General features: G+C 36.2%; 1 protein-coding gene and 1 long non-coding RNA gene across 4 annotated transcripts in view; one reads left to right on the forward strand and one right to left on the reverse strand.

Moving 5' to 3' along the window:
- The window catches only part of LOC133527193 (furin-like protease 2), a 368,596-nt gene that overhangs the window by 146,424 nt on the left and 199,220 nt on the right, over positions 1 to 22,952 (forward strand). The gene's annotated exons all lie outside the window — the stretch shown is intronic.
- LOC133527123 (uncharacterized) lies at positions 2,595 to 5,049 on the reverse strand. Its single transcript, XR_009800826.1, has 2 exons — positions 3,980 to 5,049; positions 2,595 to 3,857 (listed from the first exon to the last, which is right to left on the reverse strand). It is a non-coding gene; the product is annotated as an uncharacterized LOC133527123 (long non-coding RNA).

The raw sequence follows: 22,952 nt of genomic DNA on the forward strand, positions 1-22,952 counted from the left end.
AAAACTCCGTCAATCAACTATTCAACAACTTTTACGTTTTTTAAATACATCTTGTGAATTCTGTCAATTTTTTGTCCAATGGATGGCTAATATTATTTTGTAAGCACTGGTACAGTTCAGTAAATATATGACACCTGTCTTCTAAAGTTACTTTCTAGAAATACTCATATTTCTACCTTAGCTCCGGTATTCATAGACTACAATCACGTAGACGAATCATCCCAAATTATGTTTGGCGAGCCATCATTTCGTATTATTTATTTCGCATGTTTGCCATCTTTCATTACGAACAGCTTGGGCGCCTTTATTGGCTCGTATTAGAGATATCAATACCGAACGAGATTTTCATACCGTCCCCGTCACGTTTTCAATTAGTGTCTTCGAGGAACGAGGACTTGTATCTTTTCTATGAAGCCTTTCATCCGGCACTCATAATCGGTGCACGTAGATTACCATTAATGGATTCCGCATGATATCAATATCGCAAGTAAGAATTAATATTACGAACTAAGATGAAAATTACATAATAAAGATTTGGAAGACGTCTACATTATACACATCTTTAGCGATAATTTGATAATCATTTATAAAATAACGCCTGATAACTGAGTACCGGAAAATGCAAGTCGCAAAGACGAAACTTGTTTAACTGTGCACGGCTGATTACTTACCCCCTTATTCATAAACGTGTACTAAAGTTACGATGCCGCTGATCATTGTTTGTCCCTTTCCGACGTATTGGTATGAATTTAGTACACCTTTATGATAAAGGGGGTTAGTGTTTATGGCGTTATTAAGAATAGTGATACGAAAAATTGCGCGATACATAGTCTGGTTTAGTTGCATTCCACACACAGGTTTTACCACCACATCTGTGGATTATTTTTACGTGGTGAAATTTAAAGGTGCACGAAACCGAACTGATCATATATAAATTACATGTCAAATAGACAGTGACGTACATTTTGCGACCCACGACTTAGGTTAAAGTAAATCGTAAATCGATACGCGATTTTCCTCTCTAATCACGCGCGCATAATTATATTGCTGTTTCGCTCGTACAAAATGGCATCGTGGCTCGTACAAACGGTAGGGCAGCAAAATAATTACGCGCGTGCGATAGAGATAGGAAATGGCATGTGAATGTACGAAATTGTTCGTGCTTAGCTACCTTACTTTGGTCGTTATACATGCATCCATGCATGCATTTATTCTGAGGTTGTGCAATAAAGAGGATTTGTATTGTATTGTATGCTCCATCTAGTGAGTTAGCGATGTGAATCGATACCATTCGTGCCCACTTGGACTAGTCATGAAAGGACTGCTGTGAAGCTGAAACTTCTTTGACACTAACTGATGGAGCGTTTACAATTTCTTTTCCATTTCCAAAGCCTCTACTTTTCCACTCGCTTCTCTGTATTAGTCGTACTAGACTAGTTATTGGGCAACAAATAACTAGGACCTATTTTGTTTTCTATGTATGTTACAACGAAAGTAATAATACCGTATATTATATATAGTATCCAACCATTATATGTAATATCTACTTAATTTAGACAAAGTGATCAAATTAGACATAGTTAATAAATAAGTAAAAATATCTTGGAAGACTCGGATAAAGTTATAAAACAAGTATTGGTGAAGATTGAAACTGAGTACCTAGACATTTATGATACGGTTTCTAAAGGTTGGACAGTATATAAAATAACCGGATTTATTACTTTCGCTTTAACATAGTCATATTTATTATAACCGTAACATGTACATATATCAATTAACAATTATTAAGCTTCACAAGCGAAAAGCCAGTGTGGTGTACAAGTGCATGCGCTATGTATCTTGTATGTTATGATCATAAGAACGAAATCATTCATTCATTCCAGGTTATCAGTATATTTTGCTATTGTTACATAATTTAGACGCCTACTCAAATTCGTGTGTTTCAAAAGAACATAAAAAATTAGCTCATTTTTGTCCAAAATTTCCAACTTATGATCTTTGTCGAGTCTAGAGCCCCTGGTCTAATTTTAATCGTAGGGCCTTTGCCACTTTTTGGCTCCGCTACTAGCTACTAGTCAACTCGATCAACTGAAGTATATCTAATCTCATTATCATTATTATAGTAACCAATAGTTAACATCAGTCTTTAGTCATATTTTCTTAAAGATGTCTGCATGCATAAGTTCATACTGTTCATAGTCATTGGCTGCGAAATATCGTATCGCGCGCTTAAGTTAATGAACTCAGGGTAAGGAACGCACTGCGATAATTTTTTTGCGGTTTCACGTAAGAATTTAGACTGAAAGCGCATTAAATTAATCGCAGTGTTGTACCTTACCCCATCTACTACTAAACTTAATTAACTAAAATTCAACCAGGATTAAATAAAAATAGGAAAATAAATAAATTTGGCCATGTGATCGTCTAGTGTATTTACGTTGTGAACCTTAGTACCCTTCGTCTTTTATGTGAAAACTGATACGATTTGGATTTTTCAAACCTATCCCTAAATATCCTATGAATTTGTAAATATTCCTACTATATAATTTTATTAACACTATTGTTAGACAAATAAAAAAAATAGTAAATAATATATATTTTTTAGAATTTATCTCCTACCGGGCCCTACCGTGACCAGTTACCGTGAACAGTAGTAAGCCCTTTTTGTTTGTAATTTAAAACTTATATTTTCCTTTTAATATATCTCTTCGCTAACCTAGCTAGCTAAAGGAAAATATGTATATGTAACCATTGTAACCATAAGTAAATATTGCAAAGAATAGTAAGTACAAACATACTTTATCTACTGTCACGCCCGGATGAAGACGGGTCTCTAAGCTAATTAATACCCATTTTATTTTATTTTATTTTTAATAGGTATTCCTAAGCACTATGTAATATTACTCTACCAACGTTTCGTAACCTAATTTCAGACGAGAAGAAACGCCAAGAAACTCATCTGAATGTACTATTAATGTATGGAATACTGAAAACAATCGTCTATTAAATATGACTTTATTTACCCTTTAATTCCCCAGTTATAGAAAAGCTCAATTGTCACTAGTGAACTGCTCCGCCGGTCACTAGCTCCCTATAACAAAATTATTTAGTATGTCCTCAAATAACTTTGTTCCCCTATCTCACCCAATGTAAAAATATATATACCTTGAATCATATTTAATGTACGAGCCTCAGTAACCCATCCATATGCTACTGAAAATAGATTTTAATTTATTTTGTAATTAAAAACAGTAAAAACTCTTATGATTTTAGTTTTGTATACAATCAAACTAAATGTGAAAGAAAATAAATAAACCTAACACCCAAATAATGACTCTACCCTAACTCTACCCCAATTCACCTATTCTAATGTGTGTAAAACTAGAGGCGAACCTCTATTTTTACAGGGAGGAGTGTGTGTGTGAGGGACCCTAATTTAAGCTCTAAACGTTCGGCCGACAAAACCGAGGTATAGCAAACCCTAGTGTCTGTGTGATTGCCTCCCTCCATCTGTGTTAGCCGAAGCCTGGGTACAGATGAATAAGGCGCCTTAACCATGTATATAATGTGTATAAATAAATATATTTAACAAGACAACGCTTCTTCAATTACCAACAGATTTCAATGAGTAAGGATTACTCCTAATGGTCCACACGTGAGACCCTCATATCCCTCTGTCAGACCTTGAAGAGAACGTAAGAGGTATAATCGTCACCTGTGTTGGTAAAAAGGCTGACGCCAGGCCCCTCTCGCGACCTGGACCTAACTCTCTACTGGATTCCCGAGTAAACCTGCTTGTCACCGTTTGGTTAGGTGTACTCGGTAGGTTGACCATGCAACCTGACACTGAACTGGCTCTAAAATACAAAAAATCCACAAAAATAAGTAAGTATTAACACTAAAATAACAATTGAACAGATTGACAAAGAACAGCATAGTAGCTACGCAATGTCAAACATTCAATCGTCAAAATAACAACCTTTGTTTTTACGTCTACGAATAAGCCAGAGAAAGTGACAATCCGACGGTCAAAAATATAATGGCGGTCCTGACTTAAACTGAGCTATTTATAACTTTCGGCAACCGCTCCAGACGTGTTAGACGCGTCTCTCGTACTTATCGCAGGGTAAAGGCACCAATAGTCAACCCCTCCACGAAATTTCTATATTCAAGAACGTCTCATTTGCCCACTAATTGATCAATAAGAATTATGAATGTTTTTACTCATCAATAATTTATTAAAGTTTAATTTTTATAAAGAATAAAACGTAATTTAATTTAGCTTATGGAAATATTTCATTAAATATAATGCAAGGGCCCTTCCGCCAGCAATCAGCCTCCCGACTACCAAGACACAGCCTTTAAGTACCCAGTCTACAGCCATCCCATTTTAACTTCTGGCTATTGGGTTCCGAGTTCCGTGATTTCAGTGTCCAGTAGTCAGCCACAGGATGACTACTGAGTATTTGATGTATTTCAATGAAATAAAGTCATAATAATGTAGATATTTAAAGGTGCTTGATTTAACGACTTACATTGCATTTGAAAATAAAAATAAATCTTGAAACCTATGCTCAGCCTCTATCGGCTGTCCTCTCGGTCCACGTCCCTTTAAAATTACTGCCTCAAACCCAGTAATCGGCCAGGGCTTACTTTAATATGGATTCATATTAATTTTTTACTTTTTCCAGATAAATTAAGTATTAATTACGTGAAGCAGTGCACATGCTTTTTTTAAAAAAATATCACAATTCGGCTGCTAACGTCTGATCAAAATACCATGTGACGCTCCAAAAAAATGGCGCATATGGCATATCCCTTCATGTCAGAAGACAGCACTTCTTTGAAGTAGTGTTGTGGTTTATGCTAAACAATTATTTTAAAAATTAAGTTACTTTTCAATTCATACTTTATTAATCTATAATAACACCTACTTTTGGCACACTGGTGCATGGCTCAGCACTGATGCCTTTACCTTATACGTTTGACTAATTTATTACCCTTTAAACTCGAGTACCAATCTCCTTTTCTGAGTAACGACCCACTACGAAATATGATTTAGTTAAAGTCGTTGTTTGTTGTTTAAAATTTCTCGTGAGAATATTTTGCTTCTATTCCATTTAACTTACGGAATTAATTTATTAGATATATACATACTATTTACTAGTATTTTGATTAATATTGGAACATAATAATTGAGGTTTGTAGTTTATGAAAATGATATGGACCGATTATTTGTGTCAATTATTTTATATGTTAACTAGATCTGCTAGTGCGTCTAGTTACAGTGTGTTCTAAGGTTCTTGCGGTTTCAGTCTTGCAAATGCGTGCGCTTCGCCTTTGTGGCCGTTGTTCATCGTTCAGTTCCTTGGACGAAAGTCGGAGGGCCTACCGCGAACACAGAAGTTCGCAAATTGCGGGCATCTTTCTCTTTTACTCCAATTAAGGCGTAATTAGAGTGACAGAGAAAGATATCCGCAATTTACGAAATTCGGTGTTCGCGGTAGGCCCTCAGGATTCAGGGAAGATAGGGTACTGTCGGATATTAGTTCTATTAATTTGTGAACATATTTTATTATACGAGTAAGTTGTTTTATTAGAAGAACCATGTTTCATTTACCGCAGTTAGCCGGCTACAACAGACGCGTTCAGAATTATTTTTTCCGTAAGTGTTCTACTTTCTATCCTGATCCTTTTCTATCCTAAAGCATTTATGTACCTAGTTAAAGACTTTAACCCGTATTTAACAAGACTATCATTTGTGTAAGTAGTTGTTGGTACGTACGAATGATATACTTATTGCTTAATTATTCAAAAGTATGAAGCTCATTTCATTTTTGAACAGATGTTTCCATATGAAAAGAAAATGTTTTTTACAAAAAAAAATATATATATATATATATAAGCTTCATTGTTAAAGTTTATGAATACGCCAATGAACTTGTTAAAGAGCTTACCTTCATTGTTAGAAAGTTTCTTAGAAATATTGGAGATAGATATTATTGATAACAAAGGCGTACCTAAAACGGTTCTAACATTATCACACACATAGGTAAAACGGTAACAAACAACTTTATCAAATAATAAAACTGTGATGCTTCTTCTCAAAATTCAAATTCAAAATTATTTCAAAACCATGACAAATATTACAGTGGCTGGTGTCTCCTTGTAAGTTATTTACAAAATAACCTGTGCTAGGATTCTCGCATGCTTACTCTAAATTATTACCAATACAACAATGGAGGTACTTGCAGGTACTCTGACCTAACCAGTCCTTTGCGATGCGTCCTCTTTGACGGCCTCAACCCAAGTGAACGAGCCTGTCCAACTTTTTCCGTGTCCTAAATATCTTCAAATGAAGTGACTCATATAATTTCGATCGAACTTCACTTCAAGAAGTTCGTTTGATCATCAATTATCCCAACTACCGATTGCATTAATTGGGATAACATAATAATGTTGCCACAGTAAAATTATTACTGAACGACTACCTGAAATGTAAATAAATAAATCATGACAAAACTTAGGCAAGATCGCAATAACAACTATATTATTTTAAAGTGGCTCGATAAAAACAAATTTCGCTTATTCATAAAAAAAGATTCGTGATTCCTGGAGTTCCGGAATTCATATCGCATTTGGAACAATTTTACAAACTTTGCCTTACAAGCTTTTCTTTAACTTGCCCTATTAGTATGTATGTGAGAGGTATGCGTGGCCGAAGACCGACCCATGTGACGTCATTTTATCCACGATGGTCAATCCAAGCACGCCGATGCATGCCTGGTTTTTCTCATTAAAAGGGAAACGCATGAGACTGAGGCGGCACGAGCAGGCCTTCTACCCCCGCAATCTGTGATGAAACAACGCAAACTAATTGTGTTTGAGATTTTCAAAATTGTCTCTATGAGTATTAGTTGCCTATTGGGAAGAAAAGTACCTACAGTAAGCGATAAAAGCTTGTACTAAAAATGAAATTTTCGCCAAAAACGTATCCAGCCTATTTAAGTATTAACACAATGGTACCTAACCTACATACATACGTTAGTTTTCCTAGAAACTAGGACTTAATAAGTTCAATTTGACTTTTTCCCGTGCCAACCTTCAATATAAAAGCCATTAAATATGTACACAGAATTTTATTTCATTCCGTAAATTGGTTTTCTTTCAGAAATACGATGTAGGTATTCATGTTGCGGCTGTCATATTGTGTTGTATATACTCCATATTTGTACAGAAAACCTTCGCACAAAATGGGTGCTTTAAAACTTTATGTTCATAGGAATGAACATCCCTCTTGTATCCCTTTAGAAAAGGTTAAAAGGTAGGGATAAAAGATCTCTTCCGGCCCAAATCGGCTTTGACACGTCATGAGATAAACTTACATTTTACTATTACCACTCTTTTACATATTACTTTATAGTGTGTTGTATACATTACCTATTTCAAAAAGCGGAAATTTTTCCGAAATTTTCCATACAAACTGCAATGACGGCTAAACTGTTGAATGACATGCTGAGATGAGGCCATATCGAGGTAAACTTTATACCTACTTTCTATGTTTTTGTTATATTATGTCATTTGTTTCGTTCGTGTTTACGAATAAAAATAATTATATTCTATTCTATGAACTCGCCTGCGGTATTTCCGGACCGATACGACCTTCAAACCTGCAAGAAAAGAGCGTACTTCAATCTTAAAGGCCGGCAACGTCCTTTTAGCCCCTCGTTTGTTTGTCATCATTAAGCATTTAGATTAAAGTAATGATAATTAAGAACCCAAAAAATCTCCCGGTCAATAAAAATTTCATACTCCCATACAGTACTAACTACTTTGCCTTTGAACTGCGCTCAAGTAAATGAGCTGTTTAATAATGGAACGCGGAACCAATTACCCAAGCGGCGGCGTCTGAGGAGTGGTTAAATGGGTCGTATTGGCGCTAAGACGAGGGTTGACGTGTGTCCACCTGGGCGCCATTCGAGTTGCGTGGCTGCAGGAGGCGAGTCTGGTGTTTGCAGTGTTGCCAGGCGTACGATGATTATCGTACATGTATGATAATTTGGGCTTCCGTACGATGTACCTTCCAAAGAGCTTTATCGTACGCAAAAGTACCTATGATAATTTCGGCCCTTGGACGATATCACCCAAAAAGTCTAGTATATGAAGCAAAATATGACACTTTCACTCAGAAATAAGCTACTAGTAGCACCCTTCGGGTGATCGGCTGCTTGGTTTAAGTCAAAATGTAAGTTCGCCTTTTGTACATTAAGTTTTTCTTTTGTGCAATAAAGTTTTAAATAAAAATAAAATGTCGATATTTCCTGTAAATCGTTTGGATCTATCACAGAAACACACAAATATAAAACATTTTTTTGCGCAATTAGTCGTTTTTTTATTATTAACCATTAGATATGATAGACGTACGATATTTTTTTCATCTGTACGATAATTTCGACACTCAAGTACGATAATTCTCTTTCGCTCACCTAGCAACACCGGTTTAGTCTAACTAGTGTAGGTAACACCGAGTTAGGACCTCCGCTAGCTGACGCGGATTATCCGGAACGAAATACATTTCACATTTCTATAAGAATGTACATGTGTCTAATAAGAAATTGTATGAACAGCGCTAACTGGCGCGGGCGCGTGCGACGGATTTGGCCTGGGAGCAGGACCCGCGAGCGTGCGCACGCGGCGGGCGTCCGCGTCAGCTAGCGGAGGCCCTTAGGCAATGATAATCGGCCATCGGCCCAATTCGAACAATGCTTAATATAAGATGGCAATTCAGTTCAGTTTTTAGTTCTTATGGCAATTGTGACAATTTGTGGGACACTCGGTATCGTATCTGTGTGACACTGACAATTGTTCAAATTGGACCAAATATCGCTCGGCGGGTTCTCTGAATATTTTTATACATTCTTGGTGTAAACTTAACAAAAATAACTCCGCTAATTTAAGGTCCACTCATCCTGCGATTCTCATCCTCCTCTGCATCCTCTTCCTCCGATTCTTTACTAAAATAGCGATTGAGTTAGTCGATCTGTCACATTCGTATTTGCGGTATAAAAGCAACGTTTAGTTACGCATACTAATACTGGTTGACCTAAAGCGTTCGACTCTGCAGGAGATGGAACAATGTCCTCTGGTACGTCACGCTCTCTCGCCCTACTGATTTATTCCGAATTTAATCTTGTATTCGGTTTTGTACCGTAAATATAGGTATTCGCATACATCCTGTGTTGTGTATATTGATTGACATGGGGCAATCAAAAATATATTTAGCTATTTTTATGGATTAACACGTATTTTTAGTGACTGACGCGACATGTTTCGGAGAGCCTAGGTAATTTTCAAGCACTTACGTGCGCGCATGAGCAGTGGTCACAATAGCAGTGGAAGCACCCGAAGTTATGAATTTATAGAGTAAGTGATTTTATTCGGTTTATTCTTAAACTTTAAAACTGTTCTCTGTTCTCGTGGTCCTTCGGAACATGGTGATCGTAGAAAATATTTCCTTTTCACCGAATGATTAAGAACCACTGTACATATTCTCTCATGATGATGTTCAAAATTAGGAAGAGTAAAATGACAGCAATTTTTAAAAACTATGATTCAAAAGCTATGGAGCCAAGTAAATAAAGGTACCCATATATGTGACATATGTACAGTCAGCGTCAAATACTTTGCAGCAACCAAAGTAGCCAAATAGTTCAGCGGTGGCAGCATGGTTCCATTTTTATCATTTGTCACTATGCCCGTCACTTTCGCGCTTACAATACTTGTTAGAACGTGACAGGCATGGTGACAAGTGATAAAGAGCCGACCATCTTAGCCCTACTGTACATCATATATTCATCACTTTGACTGCTACAAAGTATTTGACGCTGACTGTACCTAATACATACCTAAGTACATAAGTTACCTTTAAGTTATGTTTTATCTTCATACACATACATTACATTCAGAAAGCATTATAATAATATAATAATTCAGCCTATATACGTCCCACTGCTGGGCACAGGCCTCCTCTCATGTGCGAGAGGGCTCGGGCTATAGTCCCCACGCTAGCCCAATGCGGATTGGGGACTTCACATACCCCTTTGAATTTCTTCGCAGATGTATGCAGGTTTCCTCACGATGTTTTCCTTCAGAAAGCATTATTATTGTACATTTGTTCTGAGGTTGTGCAATAAAGAGGATTTGTATTGTATTGTATTGTATCTTTTTATTTGTAAAAATAAAGCAATGAATGTTTTGTTTTCAGGTAAGGAGATTCCTCGTTAGCGCGTCGTTCCTCCGGCGGTGATCTTGTGACTTGTAAGTTTTCTAAAGGAGCGATAATCGTACTTTATAAACCCCCAACTTGATTTGTTATTGATTTCCTATTATAATAACAAAACTTCCATGAGACTCAGAGGCCAATTAAAACTTAGACATCAAAATATCTAAATGATGTCATTATGTCACCGTTCGCCCGTGCGTCTCACTCGCGCCAATACATGTATGGACAAGTACAAGCGAAATGCAAACGCAAATAGTAACTAAATGACATATACTTACGTTTGTATGGGCCTCTCAGACATATTAAATAAATTAGAACGGACTAACTTCTGTTGATGATCAACTGGAGTGTGCGTTGGCAGATCGACGCTAACTTTCGGCTTAAAAACGAATAAAAAATTAAACGAGAATAAGTTAATGAAGTGATTCTATTGGTTCTTAATAAACATATCCCTACGAAACGCGGTGGAAAGGCAGCCTAAACAACGAGAGTGACCCTTTCTAAAATTAGTATGAGATTTCCATTACTAGCAGTGCATCTCGCTTGTACTTATACCGGGTGCTCAATTATTAATGGATAACCTTCTAAAAGGAAAGTTCGATTATCTCGAAAACCATGAAACTTTTACTAGACCTATAAGTGCATTCTCTGGACCAGCTTATGAGTTGCCCTGTCGGTGGATAGAAGGTTATCCATTAATTAAAGCCTGACCAGTAATATATAATCACGCGCCATGTTGCGGAATTTCTATGTAACTAAATTTTTCATACTAAACTGATCTGTCACCATACATGAGAAAACAGCGCCCTCTTGACAATGATCATATATTTCTGGTCGGGCTTTACTGGGCATCCTGTATACTGATCATGCGCGCTAGATGTACCGCGAGTAATATCAAATCGAGTAAAGATTTTTAAAGGGATATCGCTGCTCTTTCACAATCGGTACTAATTGCTATCGGGGTGTTGAATCGTTGCTACGAGTATTATACTTGCTTTAATTATCGACGAGGGAAAATATAAAGTTTGAAAGCGAGCGATAAGTTTTAGTGAACTAGTAGTTTAGACTAATTTAGATAACTTTGCCGGCTTAAACTGCATAAAAGGCTGATTAAAACGTATTCAGTCACTGGCGCAAGTTTGGCTGACGGGATGGGGGAGAAGTGGTAAAATATAGCCAGGTTTTGAGCAAAGAGTAAAGGGCTTGGAGGAGGCTTGAGTGAGAGTTTTTATATTTATAAGGTGACATAGATCCGCAAACGTTTAGTCCGTATGCCAATTTATTAAAAACATAATTTAACATCATACCAAGACAGGCAAGATCCACGACGCAGGCTTCGTGAATACATATATACCGGGTGTTTCCAGGAGCAATAAATTAAACTGTAGGCTGTACTCCTCAAACTCATCAACATTTGTGTAGCAACTTTTAAAAATAACTTATGTTTTAATTTTTATTACACATTGAAGTTAATTCTAAGACGCAATGTATTACGAATTTTGTTACGTTTAAAGCGTGACAAGCATCGTCAAACACACTGATGTCAGCGTACATTGAAAATAATATTAAATTTGTATGAAAAAGTTAAAATCTAAAGATTTCATAATTTTTTAAAGTTATTAGTCAAAAGTGATATCGTTTTAGGGGTACAATATATGGATTAATTATTTGCTCGTGTTACAGGAAACACCCGGTATACGAACATTTAATTCTACGTAAAGTCAAACATTTCTCTTAACTGTCCTGGTTGTTGTTTGGTATTATTTATATCAAAAAATAGTTTGTAAATCTCTTATAAACCTCACATATTTATGTTGTGCTTTTTACGTGCTCTGTACAAAACTTTGTTCACGGAGCACTTATTTGAATTAATTGCACACAACTATTAGCTTTGTTAGACGCAAGTGATCCTTGAACTTATTTTTTTTATTAAAAAAAGATAGGCTAGCCATAAATTAGTAAAATAAAGATCATTAATCAAGTCACATTAAATAATAACGTCTATTTACTAACTCCAACCCGACTTACGTACTCTTAAATTACAGCTAAGAAAAAGACGAAAAGTTGATTATACGTACGCAAATTGCATGTCTGACTCAAATTTGTTTTTAGCTAAAAAAGTAGATTACCATGATTTGCCTAAATTACCCATTGCTAGAAAGCCCTACATTCCCAATTTCGCGGGAGTGAGGGCGCTTTGATATTTTGGGCACACCATTATATTCTGAAACTGAGATCCCTAACGACTATGATAGAATGGGTTTATACTGGTTCCCGTGAGCCCACGATTCGGTACGCTGTATGGAACGATACACGAGCACATAGCTATATCACAAGTCAGGGTAATATGGTCTGCTATATGTCTCTGTTTTATTTTGTTGTGAAATTATTAACTCTGTGGGTACGGGCAGTAATTTTGGATGAATGAGCTTTCTTATTATCTTTCTTATATATATTATCTGTTACACACGATAATTAGATGAAAAAAAAAAATAGTTATTATTATTTTATTCTTGCGAAATTAACTACGAGTTTTTATGTTTTTATGATATATCTAAGCGATGCAATGGATATTTTAAAAGACAACATGACAGGCGAGGTTATAATAAAATAGGTCTGGGGACACAGAACTGCCACAAAAGGGCCAGGGGTTAAAAAAACATACAATGGGTGCAGCTACATACAGGTGCAGCATATAAAGTAGGAATTAGTTTTTTTTTTATCAAGCACATGTAACACGATAAAAAAACCTGTGACCGTTTTCGATTTAACCCGATTTGAAGCGAAGGAAACTGAACGCTACGAGCGTTCAACGCTACGGCCGATTAATTAATCCCGTGCTTTTTGTAATCAGATCATTTGCGCCAACTCAGAGGCCTATAAGAGCGAAATATACCCGGAAATGTTAACAAAACGATATCATTTTGATATAGGAATGTACGTCCGAATTAGCTTCACAGATGAAACTTTTTATTTCGACTGATCATGGACCAAATGCCATCCTACCTTACACGTACTATACGAGTACTCAGAAATATTACTAAGCAAAACTCCAATAGCAAAATTATGAACTTCAATAACCTGAAGAGAGAAAATTTAAAACTATGGCTCGCCTGGGACATAGTTTTTACATTTTAATTAAAAACTTCAATTCCCAGCAGTTCCCTGGAAGCACTTTTTACCGAATATGCATTTTACAGTTCCATTGAAGAAATGTGAAATGTAAACAAATACGAATGATGTTCGCTGAAATGTCCTACAAACTTCACAATATCATTATTTCATACTATAAATACTGAAACGTCCCCTCTAATTAACAACTTTGACCCCGTAACACACAACCGTTCAAACTTAGAAATGGATTTAAAAAACGTAAACTATTCTTATAGTGTAGCTCCACAACCTTTTTTTTAAACTCTTACCTTCAATAATTTAGTCGTTGTTTGTCATGACAACATATTTAGTGTTGTTTGTCATGACAACATATAATAAGTATCGATACTATTTTATATGTAGGTATATTAACGCTAGACTCGATTATGTCCTCCATCGATCAGCACAGACACATTGCCCGCTCACTTGAATGCCTAGTCACGGCTCGCGCTCCGAGAAAATCCGTCTCATCTCTCGCCTCAGCGGTAATATGAAATACAAACGTAATTATTTTATCAAATTGAGACTTAATCGTGTTAACTTAAATTCATTTATGGTGTCATTTAGGACGTTGCGACAATCCGAGTCTAACGTCGAAATAAAAGTAAATATAGTCGGTCAAACAAGTTTTCAGTAGAATTTTAAATTTTCTCTGGAACGATAACCCTTCGCACCTGCATTTTTTAAATTTACCGCTCTTGTCTACTAACGGAAATGGCTTGACAGACTATATGTTGTCGAAATAGATGATTTTTTTGTTCATATTCTTTAGTCTCAGTAATTTTTGTAGTTTTTAATTTGGAACCTTTTTTTATATTCCATTATAGTTCAAAAATCGATTTGATTTTATCATTTTAAAAGGACATTGATACATTATAGGTAATCTTAGTTGAGTCCGAATTTAACAATAGAATTTCTTCGTGTAAAGATTAAATTACACAATCAATTATGTAGTTACTCCTACTTAAAATCTAGGCGAATTTAACTCCTACACTATTGTTTTTTGAAAATCAACTCCTTGTCTATAAAACGATCTTTTTGACTCCTTGTAACTATCACTACATCTGTGATAGTTACAAGGTTAAACAAAGTCTCCCGCCGCGTCTGTCTGTCTGTATGTCGGCAAAAAATACAGAACCTACTAAACGGATTTTCATGCGGTTTTCACCTTTCAATAGATAGAGTTATTCTTGAGGAAGGTTAAGGCCCGGGTCGCTAAAAAAAAAATAGTTTGTAATTGGTCGAATTGTTAATACAATCTGTGTTTTAAATTACTTAAGTATCGCTACTATTGCTTATCGAATTTAAATTTGAACAAAAACTAAATAATGTAAACAAGTGTCTACGGATTTTCCTCTAGAACATTACATAACTATTAGGTTTTAATCAACAAATTAGATTTCCAACTCCTATGAAAACTCCTACCTCCCATATTTTAGTACGATCCCTAGTTGACTGTAAATACTGCCTGTAATAGGATAAATTAAAATAACCTTGTCGGTTCAGTATAATAACTCAAAGTTCTCTAACCATTCATCGTAGTTCGCCGAACTGCGGCGAGATATTTAATTTAATTTGAAAAGGCTGCCCTCTTCGCCGCATCCTTCATTTAAAAACCTTTTACCCTACTACGGTTTCAGAAGTCCTGTAACCGTAAGCTAATTGGGTCCTTTGAAGACAATATTTTCACGTAATTTGCGAGTAAAAGATACCACAGACAATTACTTGTACCTCTGCGCGTGTATTGAGCGACAAATTAAAATGTCAAAAGTTTCATAACAGGCTTTTCTGAATTCGGAAATAACTTCGTGTTTGTTACGTCAAACTGTTACTTGCCCCAGACATTTGGGAAGGAATTTTATCAAAGATTTGTCATTATCAGAAACTCGATACCTTGTGAACAATATTTAGTAAAGCGAAGTAATTATTACCAATGGAGGCGCTTGTCTTTTGAAATAAGTTAGTTCAGGAGTAGGCAAGCCCCATTACGACATGAGAAAAATGAGTAAAATTTAAAAATACAAGGAAGGGTAATGTCAATGCAGTGCCACTTCCACCATTAATCGACTTACTCTACCTGACAAAATCTCCCTTGTTGTGTCTTTGAAAGCATTAATAAATACACTAGCACATATTATCATCAATATATGTCACTGAGCCTATTTACGTGTTTCGTGATATAATATTTTTATTTTAACATTATCCCTTTCAGAAACTATAAAGCTTTACGTGGCGTGGCTCCGCTGAAAGCATTATGCGACCTACATAGCCGTGCCGTGCATTTCCATGGTCCGTTATCACTCCGCTAAATTTCAGGGCTGGCTGTATACGAAGACAAAGCATTCGCGCCGGTCTCTCATTACAGTAATGCGTAGCTAAAACTTGACTGATTACAGCTGTGGCACGACGAATTTTTCCCTCCGCGACAACCCTGGCATTCACGATTACTAATCTCGCCACAAAACGACTAGTATAACTCTGACCCATGATTTAAACATAGTTTTTTAGAATCTCAGTGTCAAGTTACGCTAGTAATGACAGTTGAGTGCGAAAGTTTGAATGTAGCCAGCTGGAACATTACCAGTATTACCAGGATTTGCTTATCCGCCTAATCGAAATTCACGTTAAAATGAGCTTGAGAGGTTTTTGCTCTTTAATGTAAGTTTTTTGTGACGCGCCAATTTATGGGAATTGAGGTTTTTTGCCGAACGTCTGAGCTAGAATAATGAATTGAGATTTTTCCGCTGTTTGTTTGCTGCTGTTGAGCATTAGCTGGGATTTTTCGTGGGGTTTTAAACAAAGTATTTTTTTGTCACGACGGTGATTTGTAAAATTGTGAATCGCGTTAAATCTTAAAAGAGGAAAATATAATAGAAGGATAGACAAGATAAGAAGTTGTGTTGAAGAATTACTTAATTAATCCTTGAAACGAACTGAAATATTTCGATGTAGGTATTTGACTTCAAATCGAATCGAATCTACGCCAAAAAATAAAAACAATATAAAATAAATAAATATTATAGGACATTATTACACAAATTGACTAAGTCCCACAGTAAGCTCAATAAGGCTTGTGTTGAGGGTACTTAGACAACGATATATATAATATATAAATAATAAATACTTAAATAGATAGAAAACACCCATGACTCAGGAACAAATATCCATGCTCATCACACGAATAAGTGCCCTTACCAGGATTTGAACCCGGGACCATCAGCTTCGTAGGCAGGGTCACTACTAACTAGGCAAAACCGGTCGTACATGCACAGGACTTCCCAATTTGGAATCCACAAGTTCAATTCCCGCTTTTAAAACAATTGTCAAGAAAAGGGGACTTATTATTTGCAATCGCTAGCAAGAAAGAAATAGCTTCCATCGTTGCCTTCCAATTTATAATGCATTAATAGCTAGGTCGGTTCTCTATGCCGCAGTCACGTCAGATTGCAATTACAATGATCGTCGCTTGTCCTCCGACCCACCAACAGCACGTCAGGGTCACAGTGACCTTACTAATCAACAGTAGGTATAGTAGTTGTAGTAAAACACCTTATTGTACAAAAAAGAAATATAAAACAGGAAAAACACACATTATTAGTACAAAGGCGAACTTATCCCTTTCAGAGATCTCTTCCAGTTACTCATAATAGGTAGTATTTTTACTTAGGGAACCGACTGACTTAGGCGGTAGACCGTAGACCTTTAGCTCAAAACTACAACTTTGTTTATATGGAAGTGAAGTGAGTTAGGTTTCTTGTAACAGTGGTAGCGATATCGCAGTAACAATTTGTGTTAAATGGCGACCATACAACACAAATTGTCGCGTAGCGCAAGGTGTAAAATTGTAATTTAGAAGTTATCTCGCTTTTTATGTCGGTGGCAATAAATCTAGGCTGTTCTGGCCGCCTTATGTTCAACGACTGTCGTAGGCTATATATGAAAGCTGCTCTGGGGGTACATTCAATATTATTGTAGTCCGTCGACAAAATCTCGGCAAGGAGCTAATTCTACAGGCTACTGTTTTGATTTAAGTACTGTTTTTAGTTTATCCACTGCGCGTTGGTCGTGTCGTTCATTGTTTATTGTATTCCGCTATGTCATTATTGTAGGTCGATTCGATAGCGGCAGTGGCTTTAATCAACTCCGATCACGAATTGATTATTTCAACACCAAATGTCAACGTTGCCGGGAAATGGCAGCTTTTGCACAATGTGCTCACGGAGTATTGGTATTTACAGTTTAGTAGAAAATCTAAGTTGTCACTGTGTCTTACGGATGCCCAGAATCGTGAGGAACCAAGGAGAAAATGTGGAATAGCGGACCCGGAGATCCGAAGTAGGACGAATCAAACGAAAGAGAAAGGGTTATGATGATTTTCAAATCCTACATCAGGGTTATAAGAATCTCAGAATGGATATTCTGAACGCGAATTGCGTTAACCATTTTTTTTGTTAAATAAAATCGAAAACACAATCCCCCTTATTCATAAACGTGTACCTAAAGTTACGATGCCGCTAATAATCGTTTGTCACTTTCCATCATACCAATACGTTGGAAAGGGACAAACAATTATTAGCAGCATCGTAACTTTAGTACACTATTATGAATAAGGGGGTTTATGTTTATTTCAATTTGAATTACACGTATACAGTGTTTATTTGATTAATAAAAACCTATGAAATTGTATTTTTCTTTCAGCTGTCCTAATGTCCTTTATAGAGCGTTTTCACCTTGTCCTATCCGATATCGGATGTCGGATGACCTTTGGAGAATCAAATCCTTTTATTGTTGCATTAGCCCTTTCTTTTGTACAACAAACATAATTAAATTTATAAAAAAAATATTTAAAAAAAATTCACTTTTTACTTCTTTGTAATCGTATCAGACATCTAATATCACAGGCCTTATTAATATAAGCTTACTGTGGGAGTAAGTCGATCTGTTTACAATTATTGTTCAATAATATTTTTTTTTTAATTATAAGTAAGAAAAAACAAGAAAGAAAGAAACATCGAATGTGAAAACGCTTTTCCGCTATTTTGCACCACCTTTATCATCAGAAGACGGTTGACAGAGAAATTGTGAACCATAAACTTATAACACAATAGTTACAATCCAATCAAAACAAACCACACAACTGCTACAATCTGACCCCAAACGCGTTTCATAAATCTAGTCATTTGTATTTATTACTGTCTGCCCATTCCGACTCCTGAGACAACAGACTGCCATACATATTCATACACTAGATACGGATTGATTACATTAATATCTGTCATAGTGATGTACAATTCATGAGGCTGTCCCATCCGGTTAGCCGTAATACGAGTAGTTTGATCCCGATCATCCGTGATACGACTCTTCCAATATCGCAGATGGATCTGTGACGCCTCCGGATTAGACTCGGCCTATTGAACAAGGATTGAAGTATCTTTGAAGACAAGTTAGATGTGAAACAGATTACCGATAAAATGGGCTTTGTCAGTCATTAATTAAAGCCGATGTTGAGTAATCCGGACTTATAATTGAGACACGTATTGATCCGCTCCTTTGTTACGAGTACTAAGCGCTGAATTAGAAATGTTAGTTTATTAGAGATTTTCTGGAACGGGTGCGCAAATGTTGATGACATTAAGCAATCCATTCTTTTTTTGTATGAATTGCTTAGTATCGTTTTTCTAGTGCTGAAAATCGAGATGCTGATGGTAATAAGTTTCCATCTTAATTGTCTGGGCAGATTTTTAGTTTTTATATTGAACTACTTAGGTCGGTATAAATTACTTAAGGCAGAACAGGATTATGACGTCAAGTTATACTTATTTAGATGTAATGCACTAAACATCTAGTTTCACAGTTCTCCCGGCATTGTATCAGTCTCAGTTGGCAAGGCCGGTGGTACGAATAGTGAGATATCTCACACGAACTATCCCAACAGTCGCATGGTTCGCCAAGCGCAAGCTACCGCTCGAATTGTTTCCGCCCGTCCTAGGATTTGCCAGGCGAGAACATCGCATTCCTCCACTCGGCAGGCAACTCGCAATCAATGCCTCACACGAATTCTGATACCAGTGCCGCTAACAAATTGTATATCGCATATTCCTTCCTACGGAACAAACAAGCCATTGCTTGGTTTTCATCAGATAGCTGCTCCGGTTTTGCTCTCTAATTTGATGGGTTTGGTAAAATAAATTAGATTTGGGGCTTTTGAGGTGGGTAGTAACTATGATTGGTATCTGATAACATGATGTTGTAGTTACGTGGATGTTGTACAACAAAATAATACACTTTTTTTAAACTACCTTTCATGATGGCTTCAAAAATGCTTTATTAATAATTTGTAACATTAAAAATGCACATATTTTGCATTAAAATAAAGTCACTTCACAGAATACGTTTAATTTTAAACATTTATGCAAAAAATATAACACTTGTCCATTGACGAACCTTTTACCCTATATATTTTTGACAGATATTTTTACTGAGAAATCTATAGATAAAACACGGAACACAATTTAAACAGTATCCTAAACAATATTAAGATGATCTCTGCTCTCCGCAATAATTATTACAGCAATCAATTACTAGTGTGCAGCGTCGTGCACAAAGCACGTTAAATGTCAAATCAATCAGTCGAATTGAAACGAAACTTGGACTCGTTAATAATAGCATTCGGGGAGCCTATTAGTGTGATCGATTTGATCAACTCCGCTTATAGCGTAGCAAAAACCTCGCATAATGCTTATTCCACGTGGATTGAGCGCGAAACTGGAATTATCCACGTCCAATATCAATGGTTAACTAAGCGTTTCACTGCGTCTAAGCAAATCAAGGCCCCACAATCAGTCAGTATTAATTGAACGCACGAACTCCGCGACGAAACCAATTACAAGACACTTGTAATGTTAATTAGTCACATCTGTATAATAGTATCTGCTGAATTAATATAGTGCTATGTATCCGGGAACAGAGTAACCCGTAAGCAATCAACGGCAGAGTAATTACATGTTCATTAGAGCCCAGGACGGCACGCCACATCGCGTGTTTGACTATACGTCATGTGCACACTTGCTACCAAATAATTGTATATTTAACTATGAGATTGATAACGTGTGAACGGAGGTAATATCTAATATTTGTGGGGCTTAAATTACTAACTGAAATTTTATTTGTTATCTCGAAAAATAGCTGACGGTATAACTCAATCAAACATAGGTATATAATGCATCATACGAGTATACCTACTTGCTGGCAACGGACTAAAAGTCTTTTCTCTTTCCGTCTACCAACATTATTATATGTCAATTAGGTACAGTCAGCAATATTATTCGCTTTATACAAACTTCTATGCAGAGGGGTGGTGGGGGCGGGGAAGGGGAGTAACTTTTTCTCTACAGCTGACTGTACCATCCACTCCTGAGATAGTGTTTGTCTTTACGTCCCACTGGCGGCGCACCGCGCCAGCCAGAGGATGAACGAGAAGAAAAATGAGGATAAAAAAAAACACAAGTATAACAAAACACCACTTCCATTATGGAAAGTTTACCCAATTGCTCGTCAGATGGCGGTAGCATTGACATAAAACGCGTTTGTTTTAAATAGAATAGTTAAGTTCTAAGTCTGATTTTTGTTTATTTGATAGATTCGATAGCTGACACGGTTATGCTATGCGATGCGAAGTATTCAGCTTAAGTATTGAAACCTGTGGTTTAGTTCGTGTTGAGGGTATTTGCTCTTGCATACTCTTTGAGGGTCGACACTTTTACACGGACTGTTACCTTTGTACACCATTACAAAGTCTGTAAAACTCTGCCAAGTTTGAAAATAAATTACTTGTCCGACAGTCTTTCGCTGATTGGAACGCCCCATCGATCCCGCCACTTACACAAGGACATTAAATTCTATGTAAATAATATTTGCGGGGGAAAATAGATAAGTTGCCTGGTAGAGAATGCCTTTTGGCATTAAGTCCGCCATTTGTACATTTTTCTTTGTTTGTGCAATAAAGTTTAAATAAATAAATAAGTACTGCAGACTGGACAGTTTTGTAAAGTACATAAAGAGTGTTAAAAATATCAAAAGAAATAATCGTATTTTTTAATATATAAAGATCTATATCCTCCAACCTTGAAAGTCCCGCGTTTTTATACAAGTACTTATTTAAATCGAGTTTTGAACTCTTGTATGATTAAGAAAATCCAAAATTCAAAAATCCGTGCGTTTTATGTACGAGGGCATTTACTTAATTATAATTAAATAAATAAATAAATACTATACGACAATATTACACATATTGTCTAAGTCCCACGGTAAGCTCAATGAGGCTTGTGTTGTGGGTACTTAGACAATGATATATATATAAATATTTATAAATACTTAAATACATAGAAAACACATGACTCGAGAGCAAATATTAGTGCTCATCACATAAATAAATGCCCTTACCAGGATTTGAACCCGGGACCATCAGCTTCATAGGCAGGGTCACTACCCACTAGACCAGACAGGTCGTCAAATCGTAATTAAGACTACATTCGAAGAATAAAGACGTAATATAACACAACTTAATTTAAATTAATTAATCAAATCGGCAATTTGTATTTTACAATCTCTAACATACGTTCAAGTTAATGACAGATTAACAATTATGAAAACAAGCAAAATTTGCTGCAAAACCATTGAAATGAGGTGTTGCGTCGTATATTACTTCCCCGCGTCAAATCTTAAGAAGTTTGGAAACCCGAATCAGACATCAAAGGTAGGCGCGTCAAATGAAATAGGTATCTTAATCAATATCCCCTCGCCTCCGTAATAAGGGCCGATAGTCGACATGTCAAACGTAATAATATAAAGGGCCCGAAATACACTTTTGTTTCGTAAAGGGTCGCGTGGTGCCTCATGTGACTGGCAACGAATACATAATCGGCTGTTGATTTAGGACCCTTTTTGGAATCCGCTTTTATACATAACAAAATTATGTTGAGTGCCAAGTCATTGTTTTGTAACAAACACTACATATTGCTCACAATTATGGGTTTCGATGTATACTTATGTGCGATTATGTATTCGCAGGCATACATGCTAATTTTAAGTTTCAATTATCTATTTAAACACATGAATATCACCTGTAATAATATTTTACAGTACATATGGGGCTACTTTATAGCACTAGTGCGAGAAGTAGCATATTACGTTACTGTGTCGAACATTTAAAGGGCCATATGTACTGTAAAACGTTGTACGATACATGTGCGAATAGGTAATTCGCAACTCGTGTCGATTTAAAACACTCCCTTCGGTCGTGTTTTAATTTATCGCCACTCGTTTCGAATTTCCTATTTTTCGCACTTGTATCGTAATGTACTATTATCTACACACATATCATAAACCCTCTATGATGCATTCAAAATCCGTAAATAATGGCCAACATTACGATAAACTGTTTTGTTACAACAAATTTCTTATCTGTGATAATGTTGGAATTGCTTCATAACTACATCAAAATCGTTTGGTAATGACA

The sequence above is a fragment of the Cydia pomonella genome, chromosome 17 (genome assembly GCF_033807575.1).
Source record: "Cydia pomonella isolate Wapato2018A chromosome 17, ilCydPomo1, whole genome shotgun sequence".
In the NCBI taxonomy this organism is placed as follows: domain Eukaryota; kingdom Metazoa; phylum Arthropoda; class Insecta; order Lepidoptera; family Tortricidae; genus Cydia; species Cydia pomonella.